Source organism: Triticum aestivum, chromosome 5A, assembly GCF_018294505.1.
Source record: "Triticum aestivum cultivar Chinese Spring chromosome 5A, IWGSC CS RefSeq v2.1, whole genome shotgun sequence".
NCBI classification, from domain to species: Eukaryota; Viridiplantae; Streptophyta; class Magnoliopsida; order Poales; family Poaceae; genus Triticum; species Triticum aestivum.
Window position 1 is genome coordinate 544,141,807 of NC_057806.1, and position 23,120 is coordinate 544,164,926.

The following is a 23,120-nucleotide window of genomic DNA, read 5'->3' on the forward strand; positions in this document are numbered from 1 at the left end:
GAGATATGGCGAGAACCTTGAAGACGCTTCATGGTGTGATGACTGAGATGTCCTATTCGGCGATGCCAAAGGTCGAGGGTGATGGTGATGACATGTACGTGCTTTGGCGGGTGTGGGATAACATACTGGGTAGAGTGGTCCGGAGCTATTGCATCGAAGAATCTTAATCCTTGTGGGAAGTGCCATCACAGAAGAAAAAACCAAGGGTCAAATTCTATTGAAACAAAATTATCAGTGGTAAGGTTACGAACGGAAAGAAGATTTTTGATGATATGTGGCATGACAAGAACATTGTTAAGATATAAAGGTTTCGAAAGAGAGGGCAGGGTGTGTGTGCTGATGTGAGAGATGGGAAGGGAGGCACCGTTACCAACAATGATGTTGTGAGAAGAGGGGGGTTGGGATGAGGAGACAATACCATGATCGGATGCCATATGGGATGATGCTCCAGAGTCCATGTACCACTCTTGATTGCCAAGAAGCTACATGTTCTGAAGTGCATTCAACAAGGCTGGATCAAGTTGCTGGTTACCTCCTGGATAGCTTGTAGATGGTGACAGCATCATGCCACCATTGTTGGTGTGTTGTTGACCATATGCAATGTATGCCTGGAAAGGAGTAGCACTGGGGTGAGGACCAAGGAAGCCAGTGTTGGGAACACACTAGCGGGGCTGCCATGGTGTGGAGGGAGTATGCACTAGTAGAAAAAGGGTCATTTGTCCCGGTTCGTAAGGCCCATTTGTCCCGGTTGGGGAACCGGGACTAAAGGGTCGGTACTAACCGAGACAGATGGGGCTCCACGTGGCCGCTGCGGCTTGCCCTGGCAGGGGGGCCTTTTGTCCTGGTTGGTAGCACCAACCGGGACCAATAAGCTACCACGCGTCAACATTTCAGGGGCTATGGTTTTTGTTTTTTTCTGAAGGGGGGTTGGGGGTTTTGTATGGTTAATTTTGGGGTGTTTCATATATTGTGTTAGGTAGCTAATTAATTAATAGAGAGAAGTGTCCTCTCTTATCTCCGTGCTTGGTCGACGCTATGTACTATACGTATCGAGAGGCCCTCGACACGCTAGCTAGTAAGCAAATGAAGGAAACCATTAAGTACAGAAGTTCGTCATGAACATATGCATACAGAGAGAAGTGATATCGACCTCTCCTTCTCTGAGAGATTGGTCGAACAACAAGTTTTCGTATACTACCCGGCTCTACTGGCTATATATATACAATATTAAGATCTCTTACAATATAATCCCCTAATTATATATGAACTCATCTTCCAGAGGGTATTCTTCGACTTTATTGATGACGTGGTCAAGAAAGAATCCCACCAATTCCTCTTGAATTGCTTTGATGTGATCTTGTGGTAGGAGTTCATCCCGCATCTGCCACATCTGATTTGAAGAAGGGGGTCAATACATATATATGAATGAAACTTAACACAAATGACGATAATATAATGAAATTGTGAATATTATTGCTTACGCACATCAAATTGTCTTTTATAGTAGCCCTGGGTTTTTTGCAAGTCGCATTGTAGATGAACTCGCAAATGTAGTATCCACGGTAATCATTCCCTTGTTCCTGCCACAAGCACTTTACGAGAAATAGAGGTCAATCAAACTAATAATGAAGCATTATAAATGGCATTGATGAAAGTAGCTAGAATCAACGGGATCAAGATGTGCGGAACTAGCTAGCTAGTACTACTTACTTTCGGGTATGTCCATCAGAGCTCCCTTGCAAGAGAAAGAAAACAATTACTTGATATCAAGAAATGAACAAAAAGTTGCCGATATGGTTCGATGATGATCGATTGAACTTACTTCTCGAGCATTTTAGTCATGTCCGCATAGGTCTCGGGATCTTTTCGTCTCGAGTCTAAGACGGTTACTAGTCCCTGCTCAAGCTTACTCTCCAGGAGAATATAGTGGAAGCTACGCACGCATGCATAACTCATCAATTACATTACTATAACCTCGAGTAATAAGGGAAACCGAATATGCACAAGACAGTAACACTCACTTGAAGTTGTAAGGAAAGAGTATTTTATCTTTGTTTTGATTTATTAGCAACGATTGGAGCAAGTTGGCCTTGGTTTCTTTGGCATCAAATTTAACCGTGTATTCATCTATGAGAGTTGTGTTAATGCACCCAATATCCTAGATTTCTGCTTTTCTGCATTCGACGATCTTCAAACTGCATAATATAGTGAGGATAATTATATATACATGCAATGAAAGAGCTGAGCTATATATAGAGAGACTTAATAACAGAAGTAGTACTTACAGACAGTAGCAAGTGACCGTTAATTTATCGAGGGCCTTTTGATTGAACCACTAGAAGAACTCCTCAAATGGAACAGACAACATTTCAATTCCAACGAGGCCGTGCTCCTCTTTAACTCTCAGCGTCAAAGTATCCTTCCCCCCAGACTCTCTGCATGTTTTCATGTACCAATCATGGAATCTTCGCATCATCATTGTCAGAGTAGTTCCATCTTTGAAGAGAGGCCTCTCGTACTGGTATTTGTGTTCTTCCACATCCATTATATCATAGTGTGCATCGTCGGGCAGGTAATCTCCAAGATTGGTATAACCGGGCACCATCCTCGAATCATTAGCGACGATATCGCTAGACACCTTGAGCGGGGGGCACAATTAGTTCGCTTGTTCACCGAGCTGGGCAATTTTTATCCCAGCTCGTCATTCTACTAACCTTCGATCACTGATAGTACTTCCCGACCGCTCCACTTCCATAAATGACTTTCCAATAATGCTCTCATAGTTAGTTTTCGGCGGAGACGGTGGTGGTTTCTTCAGGGCATCGAGTGTGCGCTTTGCTTTCACCGGATCTATCTTCTCCTCCGGAGGTGGATGTTTCTTTGCTTTCACCCCTTCAAAGAAGTCCCTCACTTCGGCTTCCACGATCTTTGTGTTTTCCTCCATGGTCCTCTCGTATGGTAACTTCTCTAGAGGCTTGAGAGATGGACCGAATCTATATTGCCTCCCGCCTCTGGCTGTACTGCTAGATGCCGGAGCAGACGGGGCGGCTGTGGCTGTCTTATTTCCTTGCTTACGAAGCGGAGGAGAAGGACTACGACGTGCCAGAGCAGCTGGAGCGACGGCGGGTCTCTTCCTCCCTTGCTGACGAGGCAGGAAGGAGGAGGCTGCCTGCCCGGGCGCGCCGGCTCAGGCGGAGAAGGAGGCGGAGTGCCGCCACGCGCCGGAGAAGGAGGCAGAGTGCCCTGATGACTCGCCGGAGGAGGAGGTGGAGGAGGACGCGGAGTGCCCTGACTCGCCGGAGGAGGAGGAGGCGGAGGCGTCCAGTTCGGAAGGTTGATGAGCTCCTTCCTCCATAGGCATGGAGTCTTCAAAGCAGAACCCAGCCGAGTCTCCCTTCACCGGTAGGGTGGTCAATCTCGAGATCCTCAAATCCCTCCATTATTTCGTCCACCGTCACCCTAGTATATCCTTCTAGAATTGGACGGCGGTGAAAAGTTGCGCTGGGTTCAAGAGGTCGAACAGAGCCAACAGCTGCCTTGACTTTGAAGTTCTGCCATTGTGTCATAAGGTGGCAATGTTGAGACTCCATGATAGCATCCATGGGGTAGCTAGCAGGAGCCGTGAAGACAGGCTCCAGCTGAAGCAGCTCGGTGGAAGCCATGCTGCTTCTTCGCTGAGATGGCAGGGTAGCTTCGGCATGTCGCTTGCTGTGAACTTCTTCTCGTTCCTCTAGCGCTTGCACCCTTGCGTGCAGCTTCTGCAGTTCGGTTTGCTCCACTTTCTTCCTCCTCTCCCGGCATTTGTAACCACCTGCGTCCAGAAACCCAGCCTTCTATAGAACGGAGTCTAGCGTGCCTCGTGTTCATCCAGGGTACACAGGATTCCCGAGGGCCATTGTGAGCTCGTCGTTCTCTCTGTCTGGAATGAACGTCTCTTGCTGCGTTGCGGCGATATAGTCCTGAAGCTTCATGACGGGTATTCGCAGTTGCTCATTCGTCTAAACGCACTTCCCTGTTACAGGGTCCAAGCTTCCGCCAACCCCGAAGAACCAAGTCCAGCAATGGTCTGGCCAGTTCAATGTCTCTGGTTCGACCCCTTTATCAAGCAGGTCATTCTCAGCCTTGGCCCACAACGGCTGGGCTTTGAGGTAGCCACCTGACCCCGTGCGATGGTGATGGTCCTTCTTCGCAGCATTTATCTTGTTTCTTGCTGACATCTTCTTACTCTTTTCCGATTTCTTGTGGGCCACAAATGCGTCCCAATGATCTCTGATCTTCTCATACCAGCCGGTGAATTCTGGTGTCTCTTCTTTGTCGACAAACGTTGTTTTCAGCTCATTCTTCCACCTCCTAAATAGATCTGTCATCTTCTTAAGAGCATGAGACTTGATAAATGGCTCTTTAACTGGCTTCTCCGGGTCCTCCTCTGGCGATAGGTTGAAATTTTCCTTCAGCGCGGTCCAAAGATCATCTTTCTGCATATCGTTGACATAAGACAGCTCAGGGTCTTCCTTCTTAGGCTTATACCATTGTTGGATGCTGATCGGGATCTTGTCCCTAACAAGAACCCTGCACTGAGCAGAAAATGCTTCCTTGGTCTGGATGGGTTCAATCGGTTGGCCATCGCCCGCGATTACTTGATCGTGAACCTTTCATCTGGGCGCAACTTTTTCTTCGGGCCTCATTTCTTTACCAAAGTTGTGCTCGATCCGGAGGGCTAGAAAAAAGAAGAAAGACAAGAGTTGATATGTGTACATACCAAAACAATGAATGCATCAATGACTCTGTTCGGTCACCGAAGTCGTCACCACGGTCTCCTTCTTGCATCGGTATTCGGTCACTGGAGCCATCATAATCATGTCTTTCCTCCTCCATTGTTCGATAATCATAGCTTGCTTCACCCTCTCCTTATAGACCATCGGTGTCACTGAGATACGACATGACATCACCTCTGGCTGCGATTATGTCGCCCAACACCTGTTCTGCTGCCTCGTCTCGGCCGTGCTCCATAGTTTCTGCAAATATTACAACATGGCAATTATTATAGAAACATGACAGGTGGATATATTAGTGGTAAACGTAGACCTAGATAGCAATCACAACAAGGAATCATATTAGTGGCCTCGACGCTTCTCTAGGGTTTGGGGTGGCCTCGGCAACGCTTCTAGGGTTCGGGGTGGCATCGATGACAATGCTCTTTTAACTTGGTAAATTTGGGTGGCCTCGGCAACACTTCTAGGGTTTGGATCAACTTGTGCACATCCATAATGGGGGCATTCTTGATAAATCTGGACCCTTGACCCCTGGACGACCCCCGACCCTCGACCCCCTCATGTCACTTTTGTCTAGTGTCAAAGGATTCATCAAACCATGTCTTCATCATTAGGCGAAAGTAACAGGCGCATGATGGTACGAAGTTCTGCAAAGTTGTTCTGGAACAGAGTCCCAGATAGGATAATTTGCTTTTCGTACAAAGTTCAGCAAGAGCCTTCCGAATATCGCTATTTGGAAGGCCTTTGCTGAAATTCGTACAAAAAGGCAAATTATTATATCTAGGACTCCATTCCAAAACAACTTTGCACAACTTCGTACCATCATGCCCCGGTTACTTTCGGCTAATGATGAAGCCATGGATTTCTTCAATACTTTGACACTAGGAAACCTCTCGACCCCCGGCGATCTCCGACCCTCGACCTCTCGGACGATCCATGACCCTCTACCCTATTTCCCGACCCTCGACCCCTCATGTCATGTTTGTGGTGTAAAAGGATTCAACAAAACCATGTCTTCACCATTAGGCGAAAGTAACAGGCGCATGATGGTACGAAGTTCTTCAAAGTTTTTCTAGAACGAAGTCCCAGATAGGATTATTCGCTTTTTCGTACAAAGTTCAGCAAGAGCCTTCTGGATATCGCTATTTGGAAGGCCTTTGCTGAAATTCGTACAAAAAGGCGAATTATCCTATCCGGGACTCCATTCCAGAACAACTTTGCACAACTTCGTACCATCATGCCCCGGTTACTTCCGGATAATGATGAAGCCATGGATTTCTTCAATACTTTGACACTAGGCAACCTCTCTACCCCTCGACGACCCTCGAACCCTCGGTGACCCTCGAACCCTTACCCTAGTTCCCGACCCTCGCCACTCGAACCCTCGGTGACCCTCGAACCTCTACACTACTTCCCGACCCCTCGCCCCTCGAACCCTCGGTGGCCCTCGAACCCTCGCCGACCCTTGAACCCTCAGTGACCCTCGAACCTCTACCCTAGTTCCCGACCCTCTCCCCTCGAACCCTCGGTGACTCTCAAACCTCTACCCTAGTTCCCGACCCTCGCCCCTTGAACTCTCGACGACCCTCGAACCTCTACCCTAGTTCCCGACCCTCACCCCTCGAACCCTCGGCGACCCCCCCCCCCTCATGTCGAAGTTATCAGGGAGGGGGTATATCGACCCCCCCCCCCCCTCATGTAAGAAGAGGAAAAAAGATCGAAGAAGAAAAAAGAGGAGAAGAAGAAAGGAATAGAGGAGAAGAAGAAGAAGAAATATTAATTATATATTTCTTCTTCTTCTCCTCTAGTCCTTTCTTCTCCTCTTTTTTTCTTCTTTTTTCTCGTCTTATTTATTTCTCCTCTTCTTCCTCTACTCTTCTTCTCCTTTCTTCTTCTCCTTCTTCCTCTTCTTATTTTCCTTTTTACTCTCCTTCTTTTTCTTCTTCTTCTTCCTTCTTCCCTCTTCCTCTTTTCTTCCTTTTCCTTATTTTACTTTTTCCTCTACACTAACCTAAAATGTACTAACCTAAAATTAATATCTACTAATTAACAACCTAAATAAAAAACTAATACATATATGAAAAAACATCATATGAACAAAAAAATATCATATGATAATCACATATATATGAACAAAAAAACATCGGAAGGCTGCCGGACCATGGGGCGGTGCGGCGACGGCGTCGGGGCAGGGGTGGCACGGGGCGGCGACGGTGTTAGGGCGGTGTAGGGCGGCGATGGTGTCGGGGCGGCGACGGCTTCAGGGCGGCGTGGGGAGGTGACGGCGACGGCGTCGGGGCGGTGACGACGCGAGGTGGCGCGCGGCGACGGTGTCGGGGCGGCGCGGGCGGCGACGGGGCAGGGCGCGGCGACAGGGGCGGCGACAGCGGCGAGGAGCGGGCAGCGACGGGGCAGGGTGCGACGATGATGGAACTAAAAAATTTCACAAGTGTTGCTTATATAGACAGAGCATTGATCCCGGTTCGTGGCACCAACCGGGACCAATGCCCCGCCTTTAGTCCCGGTTGGTGCCACCAACCGAGACCAAAGGTCTCTTTTCAGTAGACCAAAGGGCGGGAAGCAGAGGCATTTGGTCCTGGTTGGTGGCACGAACCGGTACCAATGCACCCCTTTAGTCCCGATTGGTGCCACCAACCGGGACCAAAGGCCTTGTGCTGCCCGCGTCAAAAGGTTAGTCCCACCTCGCTAGCTGAGAGAGCTCGAGAGTGGTTTATAAGCGCTGATGCGCCCACCCTCTCGAGCTCCTCTCAATTGCAGGCTTTCGGGCCTAACCTGTCATTGTGTGCCCGTGGGTCTACTCGGCTTATTGCGGGCCTGAATCCTGGCCCATGATTGGGTTTCTACTCGTATTCACGCCATGGTGGCCTAGTAGGTGGCACTTTTTTTCTTTGTTGCTTTATTTATTTTATTTTATTTCTACTTACAACAAAATACTTACTGGTGCTATTTTATTTTATCTTATTTTATTTCTACTTATTTATTAAAGTTTATTTTTTTCTACATATTTATTTTATTTTGCTTCTACTTATTTATTTAATTTTGTTTCTACTTATTTATTTTATTTTGTTTCTACTTATTTATTTTATTTTATTTTTGCTTATAATGTTTTGAACAGAAAATACTTTGATAATTTTGTTTCTACTTATTTTTTAAAGTTTATTTTGTTTCTACTTATTTATTTTGTTTTGTTTCTACTAATTTATTTAATTTGTTTCTACTTATTTATTTTATTTTGTTTCTAATTTTTTATTTTATTTTCTTTTTGCTTATAATGTTTTAAACAGAAAATACTTTGATAATTTTAGTTGCATAAATTTTATATAATTTTAGTTTCAATAATACTAGAGGTTGAAAATGGAAGTTCTCTAGTTCATTTTGCTATTAGAGTTTCATTAAAGTTTTCAAGTTCATTCTTTTAGTTTATTATTTTTGCTATTAGAGTTTCATAAAAAATTTCCAGATAATTTTTTTATATTAGTTCATACTTTAAGCTAAATGACCCTAAAATTGAAAAGCACTTCAGATGAACTCTGAAGGGGTTGAAAATTGACATGGCATCATCATTTCACCCACATAGCATGTGCTAAAAAGTTGAGAGGGTTACGGAAAAAACTAGATGCACTTCGTGTACAAAATGGATAATCTCTTTCGAAGTATCAGGGTTTCGGACGAAAGCTCATCTGTTATAAAGGGATTTAATTTTTTAAACTTATTTGAACTCCAGACTTTTTGTGTGTTCAAAATGCACCATTCAAAGCCACATCATCAATTTTCAACCATTTCTGACTTCATTTGTTATTTTTCATGCATTTACTGATTTTTTGAGCTATATGACCCTGAAAATGATAAGCACTACAAATGAACTCTGAAAAAGTTGAAAGTTGGCATGGTATCATCATTTCACCCACATAGCATGTTCTAAAAAGTTGAGAGGGTTGCGGAAAAAACTAGATGCACTTCGTGTACAAAATGGACAATCTCTTTCGAAGTATCAGGGTTTCGGACGAAAGCTCATCTGTTACAAAGGGATTTAATTTTTTGAACTTATTTGAACTCGACACTTTTTGTGTGTTCAAAATGCACCATTCAAAGCCACATCATCAATTTTCAACCCTTTATGACTTCATTTGTTATTTTTCATGCATTTACTGATTTTTTTAGCTATATGACCCTGGAAATGAAAAACACTACAAATGAACTCTGAAAAAGTTGAAAGTTGGCATGGTATCATCATTTCACCCACATAGCATATGCTAAAAAGTTGAGAGGGTTACGACAAAACTGGACGCACTTCGTGTACAAAACGGACAATCTCTTTCGACGTATCAAGGTTTCATAAGGAAACTCGTCTGTTACATGAATATTCTAGATCAAAGGCACCATCATAATAGTTGTGGAGAGAAAAGTCTTCACTTTTTCTTCGCTTGTGTCCTTTGCTTATTGCGCCGTTACCATGAATAATCTTCATCGTTTAACAGGGTGCTTGGGTCAGCCTTGACTTTGAAGGGAGGAATTTCATGAAACTTTTCATAATCTTCGTGTTGAGGAACGTAGTAATTTCAAAAAAATTCCTAGGCACATGCAAGATCATGGTGATGCATAGCAACGAGAGGGGAGAGTGTGATCTACGTACCCTTGTAGATCGACAACGGAAGCATTTGGTTGATGTAGTCGTACGTCTCCACGGCCCGACCGATCAAGCACCGAAACTACGGCACCTCCGAGTTCTAGCACACGTTCAGCTCGATGACGAACCCCGGACTCCGATGCAGCAAAGTGTCGGGGAAGAGTTCCGTCAGCACGACGGCGTCGTTACGATCTTGATGTACTACTGTCGCAGGGCTTCGCCTAAGCACCGCTACAATATTATCGAGGACTATGGTGGAAGGGGGCACCACACACGGCTAAGAATATGATCACGTGGATCAACTTGTGTCTCTAGGGGTGCCCCTGCCTCCGTATATAAAGGTTCAAGAGGGGGAGGCCGGCCGGCCATCATAGGGCGCGCCAGGAGGAGTCCTACTCCCTCCGGGAGTAGGACTCCCCCGCCCCCAATCGTAGATGGAATAGGATTCGTGAGGTGGAAAAGAGAGAGAGAGAAGGAGGGGGGCACCGGCCCCCTCTCTCCTTGTCCTATTCGGACTAGGGGGAGGGGCGTGCAGCCCAGCCCTGGCCGCCTCTCCTCTTCTTCCACTAAGGCCCACTAAGGCCCATATAGCTCCCAGGGGGTTCCGGTAACCTTCCCAATACTCCGGTAAAATTCCGATTTCACCCGGAACACTTCCGATATCCAAACATAGGCTTCCAATATATCAATCTTTATGTCTCGACCATTTCGAGACTCCTCGTCATGTCCTTGATCTCATCCGGGACTCCGAACAAACTTCGGTACATCAAAATGCATAAACTCATAATATAACTCTCATCGTAACCTTAAGCGTGCGGACCCTACGGGTTCGAGAACAATGTAGACATGACCGAGACACGTCTCCTGTCAATAACCAATAGCGGGACCTGGATGCCCATATTGGTTCCTACATATTCTACAAAGATCTTTTATCGGTCAGACCGCATAACAACATACGTTGTTCCCTTTGTCATCGGTATGTTACTTGCCCGAGATTCGATCGTCGGTATCCAATACCTAGTTCAATCTCGTTACCGGCAAGTCTCTTTACTCGTTCCGTAATACATCATCCCGCAACTAACTCATTAGTTGCAATGCTTGCAAGGCTTAAGTGATGTGCATTACCGAGAGGGCCCAGAGATACCTCTCCGACGATCGGAGTGACAAATCCTAATCTCAAAATACGTCAACCCAACATGTACCTTTGGAGACACCTGTAGAGCACCTTTATAATCACCCAGTTACGTTGTGACGTTTGGTAGCACACAAAGTGTTCCTCCGGCACACGGGAGTTACATAATCTCATAGTCATAGGAACATGTATAAGTCATGAAGAAAGCAATAGCAACATACTAAACGATCGGGTGCTAAGCTAATGGAATGGGTCATGTCAATTAGATCATTCAACTGATGATGTGATCCCGTTAATCAAATGACAACTCTTTGTCCATGGTTAGGAAACATAACCATCTTCGATTAACGAGCTAGTCAAGTAGAGGCATACTAGTGACACTCTATTTGTCTATGTATTCACACATGTATTATGTTTCCAGTTAATACAATTCTAGCATGAATAATAAACTTTTATCATGATATAAGGAAATAAATAATAACTTTGTTATTGCCTCTAGGGCATATTTCCTTCAGTCTCCCACTTGCACTAGAGTCAATAATCTAGTTCACATCGCTATATGATTAACACCAATAGTTCACATCTTTATGTGATTGGTTCACATCTCCATGTGACTAACACCCAAAGGGTTTACTAGATTCAGTAATCTAGTTCACATCGCTATGTGATTAACACCCAAAGAGTGATCATGTTTTGCTTGTGAGAGAAATTTAGTCAACGGGCCTGCCATATTCAGATCCGTATTCATTTTGCAAAATTGTATGTCTACAATGCTCTGCACGGAGCTACTCTAGATAATTGCTCCCACTTTCAATATGTATCCAGATTGAGACTTAGAATCATCTGGATCAGTGTCAAAAACTTGCATCGACATAACCCTTTACGACGAACCTTTTTGTCACGTCCATAATCGAGAAACATATCCTTATTTCACTAAGGATAATTCTGACCGTTGTCCAGTGATCTACTCCTAGATCACTATTGTACTCCCTTGCCAAATCAGTGTAGGGTATACAATAGATCTGGTACACAGCATGACATACTTTATAGAACCTATGGCCAAGGCATAGGGAATGACTTTCATTCTCTTTCTATCTTCTGCCGTGGTCGGGCATTGAGTCTGACTCAACTTCACACCTTGTAACACAGGCAAGAACCCTTTCTTTGCTTGATCCATTTTGAACTTCTTCAAAATCTTGTCAAGGTATGTGCTTTGTGAAAGTCCAATTAAGCGTCTTGATCTATCTCTATAGATCTTTATGCCTAATATGTAAGCAGCTTCACCGAGGTCTTTCATTGAAAAACTCTTATTCAAGTATCCCTTTATGCTATCCAGAAATTCTATATCATTTCCAATCAGTAATATGTCATCCACATATAATATCAGAAATGCTACAGAGCTCCCACTCACTTTCTTGTAAATACAGGCTTCTCCGTAAGTCTGTATAAAACAAAATGCTTTGATCACACTATCAAAGCGTTTATTCCAACTCCGAGAGGCTTGCACCAGTCCATAAATGGATCGCTGGAGCTTGCACACTTTGTTAGCTCCCTTTGGATCGACAAAACCTTCTGGTTGCATCATATACAACTCTTCTTCCAGAAATCCATTCAGGAATGCAGTTTTGACATCCATCTGCCAAATTTCATAATCATAAAATGTGGCAATTGCTAACATGATTCGGACAGACATAAGCATCACTACGGGTGAGAAGGTCTCATCATAGTCAACCCCTTGAACTTGTCGAAAACCTTTTGCGACAAGTCGAGCTTTGTAGACAGTAATATTACCGTCAGCGTCAGTCTTCTTCTTGAAGATCCATTTATTCTCAATTGCTTGCCGATCATCGGGCAAGTCAACCAAAGTCCAAACTTTGTTCTCATACATGGATCATATCTCAGATTTCATGGCCTCAAACCATTTCGCGGAATCTGGGCTCATCATCGCTTCCTCATAGTTCGCAAGTTCGTCATGGTCTAGTAACATGACTTCCAGAACAGGATTACCGTACCACTCTGGTGCGGATCTCACTCTGGTTTACCTACGAGATTCGGTAGTAACTTGATCTAAAGTTACATGATCATCATCATTAGCTTCCTCACTAATTGGTGTAGTAGTCAGAAGAACAGATTTTTGTGATGAACTACTTTCCAATAAGGGAGAAGGTACAATTACCTTATCAAGTTTTCTACTTTCCTCCCACTCACTTCTTTCGAGAGAAACTCCTTCTCTGGGAAGGATCCATTCTTAGCAACGAATGTCTTGCCTTCGGATCTGTGATAGAAGGTGTACCCAACAGTTTCCTTTGGGTATCCTATGAAGACGCACTTCTCCGATTTGGGTTTGAGCTTATCAGGTTGAAACTTTTTCACATAAGCATTGCAACCTCAAACTTTTAAGAAACGACAGCTTAGGTTTCTTGCCAAACCATAGTTCACACGGTGTCGTCTCAACGGATTTAGATGGTGCCCTATTTAACATGAATGCAGCTGTCTCTAATGCATAACCCCAAAACAATAGTGGTAGATCGATAAGAGACATCATAGATCGCACTATATCTAATAAAGTACGGTTATGACATTCGGACACACCATTACACTATGGTGTTCCAGGTGGCGTGAGTAGTGAAACTATTTCACATTGTTTTAATTGAAGGCCAAACTCGTAACTCAAATATTTTACCTCTGCGATCATATCGTAGAAACTTTTATTTTCTTGTCACGATGATTTTCCACTTCACTCTGAAATTCTTTGAACTGTTCAAATGTTTCAGACTTATGTTTCATCAATAGATATCCCCATATCTGCTCAAATCATCTGTGAAGGTCAGAAAATAATGATACCTGCTGCAAGCCTTAATATTCATCGGACCACATACATAAGTATGTATGATTTCCAACAAATCTGTTGCTTGCTTCATTGTTCCGGAGAACGGCGTTTTAGTCATCTTGCCCATAAGGCATGGTTCGCAAGCATCAAGTGATTCATAATCAAGTGATTCCAAAAGCCCATCAGCATGGAGTTTCTTCATGGGCTTTACACCAATATGACTTAAACGGCAGTGCCACAAATAAGTTGCACTATCATTATTAACTTTGCATCTTTTGGTTTCAATATTATGAATATGTGTATCACTACGATCGAGATCCAATGAACTTGTTTCATTGGGTGTATGACCATCGAAGGTTTTATTCATGTAAACAGAACAACAATTATTCTCTGACTTTAATGAATAACCGTATTGCAATAAACATGATCAAATCATATTCATTCTCAACGCAAAAACCAAATAACACTTATTTAGGTTCAACACTAATCCTGAAAGTATAAGGGAGTGTGCGATGATGATCATATCAATCTTGGAACTACTTCCAACACACATCGTCACTTCACCCTTAACTAGTCTCTGTTTATTCTGCAACTCCTGTTTCGAGTTACTACTCTTAGCAACTGACCCAGTATCAAATACTGAGGGGTTGCTATAAACACTAGTAAAGTACACATCAATAACATGTATATCAAATATACTTTTGTTCACTTTGCCATCCTTCTTATCCGCCAATCACTTGGGGTAGTTCCGCTTCCAGTGACCAGTCCCTTTGCAGTAGAAGCACTTTAGTCTCAGGCTTAGGACCAGACTTGGGCTTCTTCACATGAGCAGCAACTTGCTTGCTGTTTTTCTTGAAGTTCCCCTTTTTCCCTTTGCCCTTTTCTTGAAACTAGTGATCTTGTCAACCATCAACACTTGATGCTCTTTCTTGATTTCTACCTTCATCGGTTTCATCATCATGAAAAGCTCGGGATTCGTTTTCGTCATCCCTTGCATACTATAGTTCATCACGAAGTTCTACTAACTTGGTGATGGTGACTAGAGAATTCTGTCAATCACTATCTTATCTGGAAGATTAACTCCCACTTGATTCAAGCGATTGTAGTACCCAGACAATCTAAGCACATGCTCACTAGTTGAGCGATTCTCCTCCATCTTTTAGCTATAGAACTTGTTGGAGACTTCATATCTCTCAGCTCGGGTATTTGCTTGAAATATTAACTTCAACTCCTGGAACATCTCATATGGTCCATGACATTCAAAACGTCTTTGAAGTCCTGATTCTAAGCCGTTAAGCATGGTGCACTAAACTATCAAGTAGTCATCATATTTAGCTAGCCAAACATTCATAACGTCAGCATCTGCTCCTGCAATAGGTCTGTCACCTAGCGTTGCATCAAGGACATAATTCCTCTGTGCAGCAATGAGGATAAACCTTAGATCACGGATCCAATCCGCATCATTGCTACTAACATCTTTCAACACAATTTTCTCTAGGAACATATCAAAATAAACATAGGGAAGCAACAACGCGAGCTATTGATCTACAACATAATTTGCAAAATACTACCAGGACTAAGTTCATGATAAATTTAAGTTCAATTAATCATATTACTTAAGAACTCCCCCACTTAGATAGACATCCCTCTAATCCTCTAAGTGATCACGTGATCCAAATCAACTAAACCATAACCGATCATCACGTGAAATGGAGTAGCTTTCAATGGTGAACATCACTATGTTGATCATATCTACTATATGATTCACGCTCGACCTTTCGGTCTCAGTGTTCCAAGGCCATATCTGCATATGCTAGGCTCGTCAAGTTTAACCTGAGTATTCTGCGTGTGCAAAACTGGCTTGCACCCGTTGTAGATGGACGTAGAGCTTATCACACCCGATCATCACGTGGTGTCTAGGCACGACGAACTTTGGCAACGGTGCATACTCAGGGAGAACACTTTTATCTTGAAATTTAGTGAGGAATCATCTTATAATGCTACCGTCAATCAAAGCAAGATAAGATGCATAAAAGATAAACATCACATGCAATCAAAATATGTAACATGATATGGCCATCATCATCTTGTGCCTTTGATCTCCATCTCTAAAGCATCGTCATGATTTCCATCGTCACCGGCATGACACCATGATCTCCATCATCTTGATCTATATCAATATGTCGTCACATGGTCGTCTCGCCAACTATTGCTCTTGCAACTATTGCTATCGCATAGCGATAAAGTAAAGCAATTATTTGGCGCTTGCATCTTATGCAATAAAGAGACAACCATAAGGCTTTTGCCAGTTGCCCATAACTTCAACAAAACATGATCATCTCATACAACAACTTATATCTCATCACGTTTTGACCATATCACATCACAACATGCCCTGCAAAAACAAGTTAGACGTCCTCTACTTTGTTGTTGCAAGTTTTACATGGCTGCTATGGGCTTAAGCAAGAATCAATCTTACCTACGCATCAAAACCACAACGATAGTTTGTCAAGTTGGTGCTGTTTTAACCTTCGCAAGGACCGGACGTAGCCACACTCGATTCAACTAAAGTTGGAGAAACTGACACCCGCCAGCCACCTGTGTGCAAAGCACGGCGGTAGAACCAGTCTCGCGTAAGCGTACGCGTAATGTCGGTCCGGGCCGCTTCATCCAACAATACCGCCGAACCAAAGTATGACATGCTAGTAAGCAATATAACTTATATCGCCCACAACTCACTTGTGTTCTACTCATGCATATAACATCAAATCATAAAAACCTAGGCTCGGATGCCACTGTTGAGGAACGTAGTAATTTCAAAAAAAATTCCTACGCACACGCAAGATCATGGTGATGCATAGCAACGAGAGGGGAGAGTGTGATCTACATACCCTTGTAGATCGACAACGGAAGCGTTTGGTTGATGTAGTCGTACGTCTCCACGGCCCGATCGATCAAGCACCGAAACTACGACACCTCCGAGTTCTAGCACACGTTCAGCTCGATGACGATCCCCGGACTCCGATCCAGCAAAGTGTCGGGGAAGAGTTCCATCAGCACGATGGCATGGTGACGATCTTGATGTACTACTGTCGCAGGGCTTCGCCTAAGCACCGCTACAATATCATCGAGGACTATGGTGGAAGGGAGCACCGCACACGGCTAAGAATATGATCACGTGGATCAACTTGTGTCTCTAGGGGTGCCCTGCCTCCGTATATAAAGGTTCAAGAGGGGAAGGTCGACCGGCCATCATAGGGCACGCCAGGAGGAGTCCTACTCCCTCCGGGAGTAGGACTCCCCCCCCCAATCCTAGTTGGAATAGGATTCGTGAGGTGGAAGAGAGAGAGAGAGAGAGAGAGAGAGAAGGAGGGGGGCGCCGGCCCCCTCTCTCCTTGTCCTATTCGGACTAGGGGGGAGGGGCACGCGGCCCAGCCCTGGCCGCCTCTCCTCTTCTTCCACTAAGGCCCACTAAGGCCCATATAGCTCCCGGGGGGTTCCGGTAACCTTCCCGGTACTCCGGTAAAATCCCGATTTCACCCGGAACACTTCCGATATCCAAACATAGGCTTCCAATATATCAATCTTTATGTCTCGACAATTTCGAGACTCCTCGGCATGTCCGTGATCTCATCCGGGACTCCAAACAAACTTCGGTACATCAAAATGCATAAACTCATAATATAACTGTCATAGTAACCTTAAGCGTGCGGACCCTACGGGTTCGAGAACAATGTAGACATGACCGAGACACGTCTCATGTCAATAACCAATAGCGGGACCTGGATGCCCATATGGGTTCCTACATATTCTACGAAGATCTTTTATCGGTCAGACCGCATAACAACATACGTTGTTCCCTTTGTCATCGGTATGTTACTTGCCCGAGATTCGATCGTCGGTATCCAATACCTAGTTCAATCTCGTTACCAGCAAGTCTCTTTACTCGTTCCGTAATACATCATCCCGCAACTAACTCATTAGTTGCAATTCTTGCAAGGCTTAAGTGATGTGCATTACTGAGAGGGCCCAGAGATACCTCTCCGACGATCGGAGTGACAAATCCTAATCTCGAAATACGTCAACCCAACATGTACCTTTGGAGACACCTGTAGAGCACCTTTATAATCACCCAGTTACGTTGTGACGTTTGGTAGCACACAAAGTGTTCCTCCGACACATGGGAGTTACATAATCTCATAGTCATAGGAACATGTATAAGTCATGAGAAAGCAATAGCAACATACTAAACGATCGGGTGCTAAGCTAATGGAATGGGTCATGTCAATCAGATCATTCAACTAATGATGTGATCCCGTTAATCAAATGACAACTCTTTGTCCATGGTTAGGAAACATAACCATCTTCGATTAACGAGCTAGTCAAGTAGAGGCATACTAGTGACACTCTGTTTGTCTATGTATTCACACATGTATTATGTTTCCGGTTAATACAATTCTAGCATGAATTATAAACTTTTATCATGATATAAGGAAATAAATAATAACTTTATTATTGCCTCTAGGGCATATTTCCTTCACTTCGGACATGTCTGTCTTGCCCTACACTTCCATGATGTCTCTTTTTCCTGGAAGAACTATGTGGTGCTTTGGCTCATCGTATGATGTGTTCGCTTCCTTATCTTTTCTTTTTCTCGGTTTGGTAGACATGTCCTTCACATAGAAAACCTGCGCCACATCATTGGCTAGGACGAATGGTTCGTCTGTGTACCCAAGATTGTTCAGATCCACTGTTGTCATTCCGTACTGTGGGTCTACCTGTACCCCGCCTCCTGACAGATTGACCCATTTGCACTTAAACAAAGGGACCTTAAAATCATGTCTGTAGTCAAGTTCCATATGTCCACTATGTAACCATAATCATGTCCGAATGGTTCTTGTGTTCATCGACATAGGGGGTCACCAAGGTAGAGTTCTATAGAACTGTGTAGTGTGCTTGAGACCAAGAATACCCGTCCTTGCATATTATTGAGTCCCCTCCTAGCGTGCCTTTTCCAGTCAGTCTCCCCTCATACCGCGATTTAGGGAGACCAATCTTCTTAAGGCCACGAATGAAGTCAACACAAAACCCAATGACATCCTCTGTTTGATGGCCCAGGGAGATGCTTCCTTCCGGCCTAGCGCGGTTACGGACATATTTCTTGAGGACTCCCATGAACCTCTCAAAGGGGAACATATTGTGTAGAAATACGGGGCCCAGAACGACAATCTCATCGACTAGATGAACTAGGATGTGTGTCATGATATTGAAGAAGGATGGTGGGAACACCAGCTCGAAACTGACAAGACATTGAGCCACATCACTCCTTAGCCTTGGTATTATTTCTGGATCGATCACCTTCTAAGATATTGCATCGAGGAATGCACATAGCTTCACAATGGCTAATCGGACATTTTCTGGTAGAAGCCCCCTCAATGCAACCGGAAGCAGTTGCGTCATAATCATGTGCCAGTGATGAGACTTTAGGTTCTGAAACTTTTTCTCGGCCATATTTACTATTCCCTTTATATTCGACGAGAAGTCAGACGGGACCTTCTTACTGAGCAGGCATTCAAAGAAGATTTCCTTCTCTTCTTTGGTAAGAGCGTAGCTGCCAAGACCTTCATACTACTTTGGAGGCATGCCATCTTTTTCGTGCAAACGTTGCAGGTACTCCCGTGCCTCTGGTGTATATTTTGTCTTCCCATACACGCCCAAGAAGCCTAGCAGGTCCACGCAAAGGTTCTTCGTCACGTGCATCGCGTCCATTGAAGAGTGGACCTCTAGTTCTTTCTAGTAGGGTAGGTCCCAAAATATAGATTTCTTCTTCCACATGGGTGTGCGTCCCTCAGTGTCCGGAACATATAGTCCGCGAGGACCCTTTCCAAAGATTACGTGTGAATCATTGACCATAGCAAGTACGTGATGACCGGTACGCATGGCCGGCTTCTTCCGGTGATCTGCCTCGCCTTAGAAATGCTTGCCTTTCTTTCGACATTGATGGTTGGTCGGAACAAATCGACGATGGTCCAGGTACACATTCTTCCTGCATTTGTCCAGGTATATACTTTCGGTGTCACCTAAACAGTGCGTGCATGCGTGGTATCCCTTGTTTGTCTGTCCTGAAAGGTTACTGAGAGCGGGCCAATCGTTGATGGTTACAAACAGCAATGCGTGCATGTTATATTCCTCCTGTTTGTTCTCATCCCACACACGTACACTGTTTCCATTCCATAGCTGAAAAGTTCTTCAACTAATGGCCTTAGGTACACATCAATGTCGTTGCTGGGTTGCTTAGGGCCTTGGATGAGAACTGGCATCATAATGAACTTTTGCTTCATGCACATCCAAGGAGGAAGGTTATACATACATAGAGTCACGGGCCAGGTGATGTGATCGATGCTCTGCTCCCCAAAAGGATTAATGCCATCCATTCTTAAACCAAACCATACATTCCTTGGGTCACCTGCAAACTCAGCCCAGTACTTTCTCTCGATTTTTCTCCACTGCGACCCGTCAGCGGGTGCTCTCAACTTCGGGTCTTTCTTACGGTCCTCTCTGTGCCATCGCATCAATTTGGCATGCTCTTCATTTCTGAACAGACGTTTCAACTATGGTATTATAGGAGCATACCACATCACCTTCGCAGGAACCCTCTTCCTGGGGGGCTCGCCGTCAACATCACCAGGGTCATCTCGTCTGATCTTATACCACAATGCACCGCATACCAGGCATGCGTTCAAATACTCGTATGCACCGCGGTAGAGGATGCAGTCATTAGGGCATGCATGTATCTTCAGCACCTCCAATACTAGACGGCATACGACCTTCTTTGCTACGTACGTACTGTCAGGCAATTCGTTATCCTTTGGAAGCTTCTTCTTCAATATTTTCAGTAGCTTATCAAATCTTTTGTCAGCCACAACATTCTCTTCCTTCCACTGCAGCAATTCCAGTACGGTACCGAGCTTTGTGTTGCCATCTTCGCAATTGGGGTACAAACCTTTTTTGTGATCCTCTAACATGCGATCGAACTTCAGCTTCTCCTTTTGACTTTCGCACTATGTCCTTGCATCAACAATGACCCGGCGGAGATCATCATCATCGAGCACATCGTCTGGTTCCTCTTGATCTTCAATAGCTTCCCCCGTTGCAGCATCACCGTATTCAGGGGGCACATAGTTGTCATCATCCTCTTCTTCTTCGATGTCTTCCATCATAACCCCTAATTCTCCGTGCTTGGTCCAAACATTATAGTGTGGCATGAAACCCTTATAAAGAAGGTGGCTGTGAAGGATTTTCCGGTCAGAGTAAGACTTTGTATTCCCACATATAGGGCATGGAAAACACATAAAACCATTCTGCTTGTTTGCCTCAGCCATTTTGAGAAAATTATGCAGGCCCTTAATGTACTCGGACGTGTGTCTGTCACCGTACATCCATTGCTGGTTCATCTGCGTGCATTATATATAATTATGTGTGTCAAAAACCATTACAGATTCACATGGCTAGAAAAGTGACCAAATTAATAGAAGTTCATCATCACATTAAAACCAAAGTACATACATAGTTCTCATTGAACAAAATATAGCTCTCCAGAGCATCTAGTTAAACCGTACATTGAAACTATGTAAAACCTTTCAATGCAACAACAAATGCGATCATAACCACAACCAAGGTAAGAATTGATCCAATGGCATAATGATACCAAGCCTCAGTATGAATGGCATATTTTCTAATCTTTCTAATCTTCAACCGCATTGCATCCATCTTGATCTTGTGATCATTGACGACATCCGCAACATGCAACTCCAATATCATCTTATCCTCCTCAATTTTTTATTTTTTCCTTAAAGTAACTGTTTTCTTCTTCAACCAAATTTAACCTCTCGACAATAGGGTCGGTTGGAATTTCCGGTTCAACTACCTCCTAGATAAAAAATCTATGTCACGTTGGTCGGCATAATTGTCATAAACAATAAATGAACCAAATAGTTATAAAATATAATATATGCCACATTCGAATCATAGCCAGGACGAGGGCCGACGGGGGTGGATACCAAAACCATTGCACTATATAATAACAAGCAATAATAATAGTAAGAAAATTAGACAAGTATCTACCTAAAGTAAGAATTTTTTTCCTTTCATAAAGAAGATAAGAACAAGAGGCTCACCACGATGGTGCCGGCGACGAGATCGGCGCAGGCGATCGGCGGAAGTGAAGACGGAGACGGGATGTGAAGGGCCGCTAAACCTAGACAAATCTCGGGGAAAATGGAGCTTGGAGGTCGAGCTTCGAGATGAGAAAGCTTAACTAGTGTGGCTTGGGCATTTCATCGAACAAATCATGTGCATAGGAGGTGAGCTAGAGCACCACAAAGCTCTCCCCTCGCCAGCCAGAAAAAACATAGCACTTTGGAGTGCTCTGCGTGGCGATGGGGTATATATAGCCACCCCATTGGCCCCGGTTCGTGGCTGGAACCGGGACTAAAGGCCCCCCTTCTGTCCTGGTTCTAGGCACGAACCGGGACCAATGGTGAACCAGGACAAATGGGTCCAGACGAACCGGAACAAATGCCTTCCGAGGCCCGGCCGGGCCCCTGGGCGCACGAACCAGGACGTATGCCCCCATGGCTCCTGATTCATGACTGAACCGGGACTAATGGGTTGGCCAAGGCCCAACTAAAGCCCTGTTTTCTACTAGTGAGGAATGCACGCCACGAGAAAGCGTGTTCCTTGGCAATAGTCTTACATAGTCTATGGGACCACAAATCCAAATCAGAGATCATTAAGAGTATTTGCCGAGTGAGTGTCGATGGAGCGAAATGCTTGGGCATCCCGGGCATCCTAGATCTTCCAAAGAAGTATTAGTAGGATGAAGTGCCATAGTAATTTTGTGGTCTGGTAGGTGCACATTCCTAAAGCTTACCCATATTGTCTCGCTTCGGGATCCCTAGTCGTTGCCACACACAGTCAGGGAGAGGGCATTGCATGAAGATGTGAGAGGTGTCCTCACTGACATGGTTGCAACTTGGGCAGCTTGAGTCTGTGTAAATGTGTATCCGTAGGAGGTTTGCCTTGGAGTTTAGCCTTGCAAGGCAACAGAAGACAGGTGACTCTGCAGGTTAGAATCTAAACCATCACGTAGTATAGTAGCCTCTCGGATGTGTTGTTTAGTGGAGTGTGAACAATGGTTGGGGAAGGCAGTTGCCAAAGAGGAGTGGTAGAGCCAAGTGTCGAACCAGAAGTAGGTGTTTTGGCCATTATTAGGGAGAACAAAGGAGATTTGTTGGAGAGTCAGTAGCTGTGTGTTGATTGTTTTGTAAATGAAAGATGTATGTGCATGTGGGTTGATCAAAGCATTTGGGTGTTGCAGATTAACCAATCTAACCAAGGAGAGATGTATTGTGTTACAGCTTTGGAAGCGAATTTCATAAGAAGGCAAATGAAAGAAGTATCTTTACTCTTTATTATCTTATTGATTGGGAGTGTTAGAATTGGACCTAAGGATAAGGTCTCACTCTAACTCTACAAAATAACTCAAAAATTGCAGGTTGATAGGATTGATGATCTTTATAGAGTATTATGATATGAGGTCGAGTCGTATTGTAAAAGCTCGGGAGTTTTGTTGCATCTGGTGCCTATCAAGTCTACGAATTCCGAAGTTGTTGAAAGACTGGCTTGATCGTATCACTTGCTTAGATTCAGTTCGCAGTTGTTGAACTATTTTGTGCT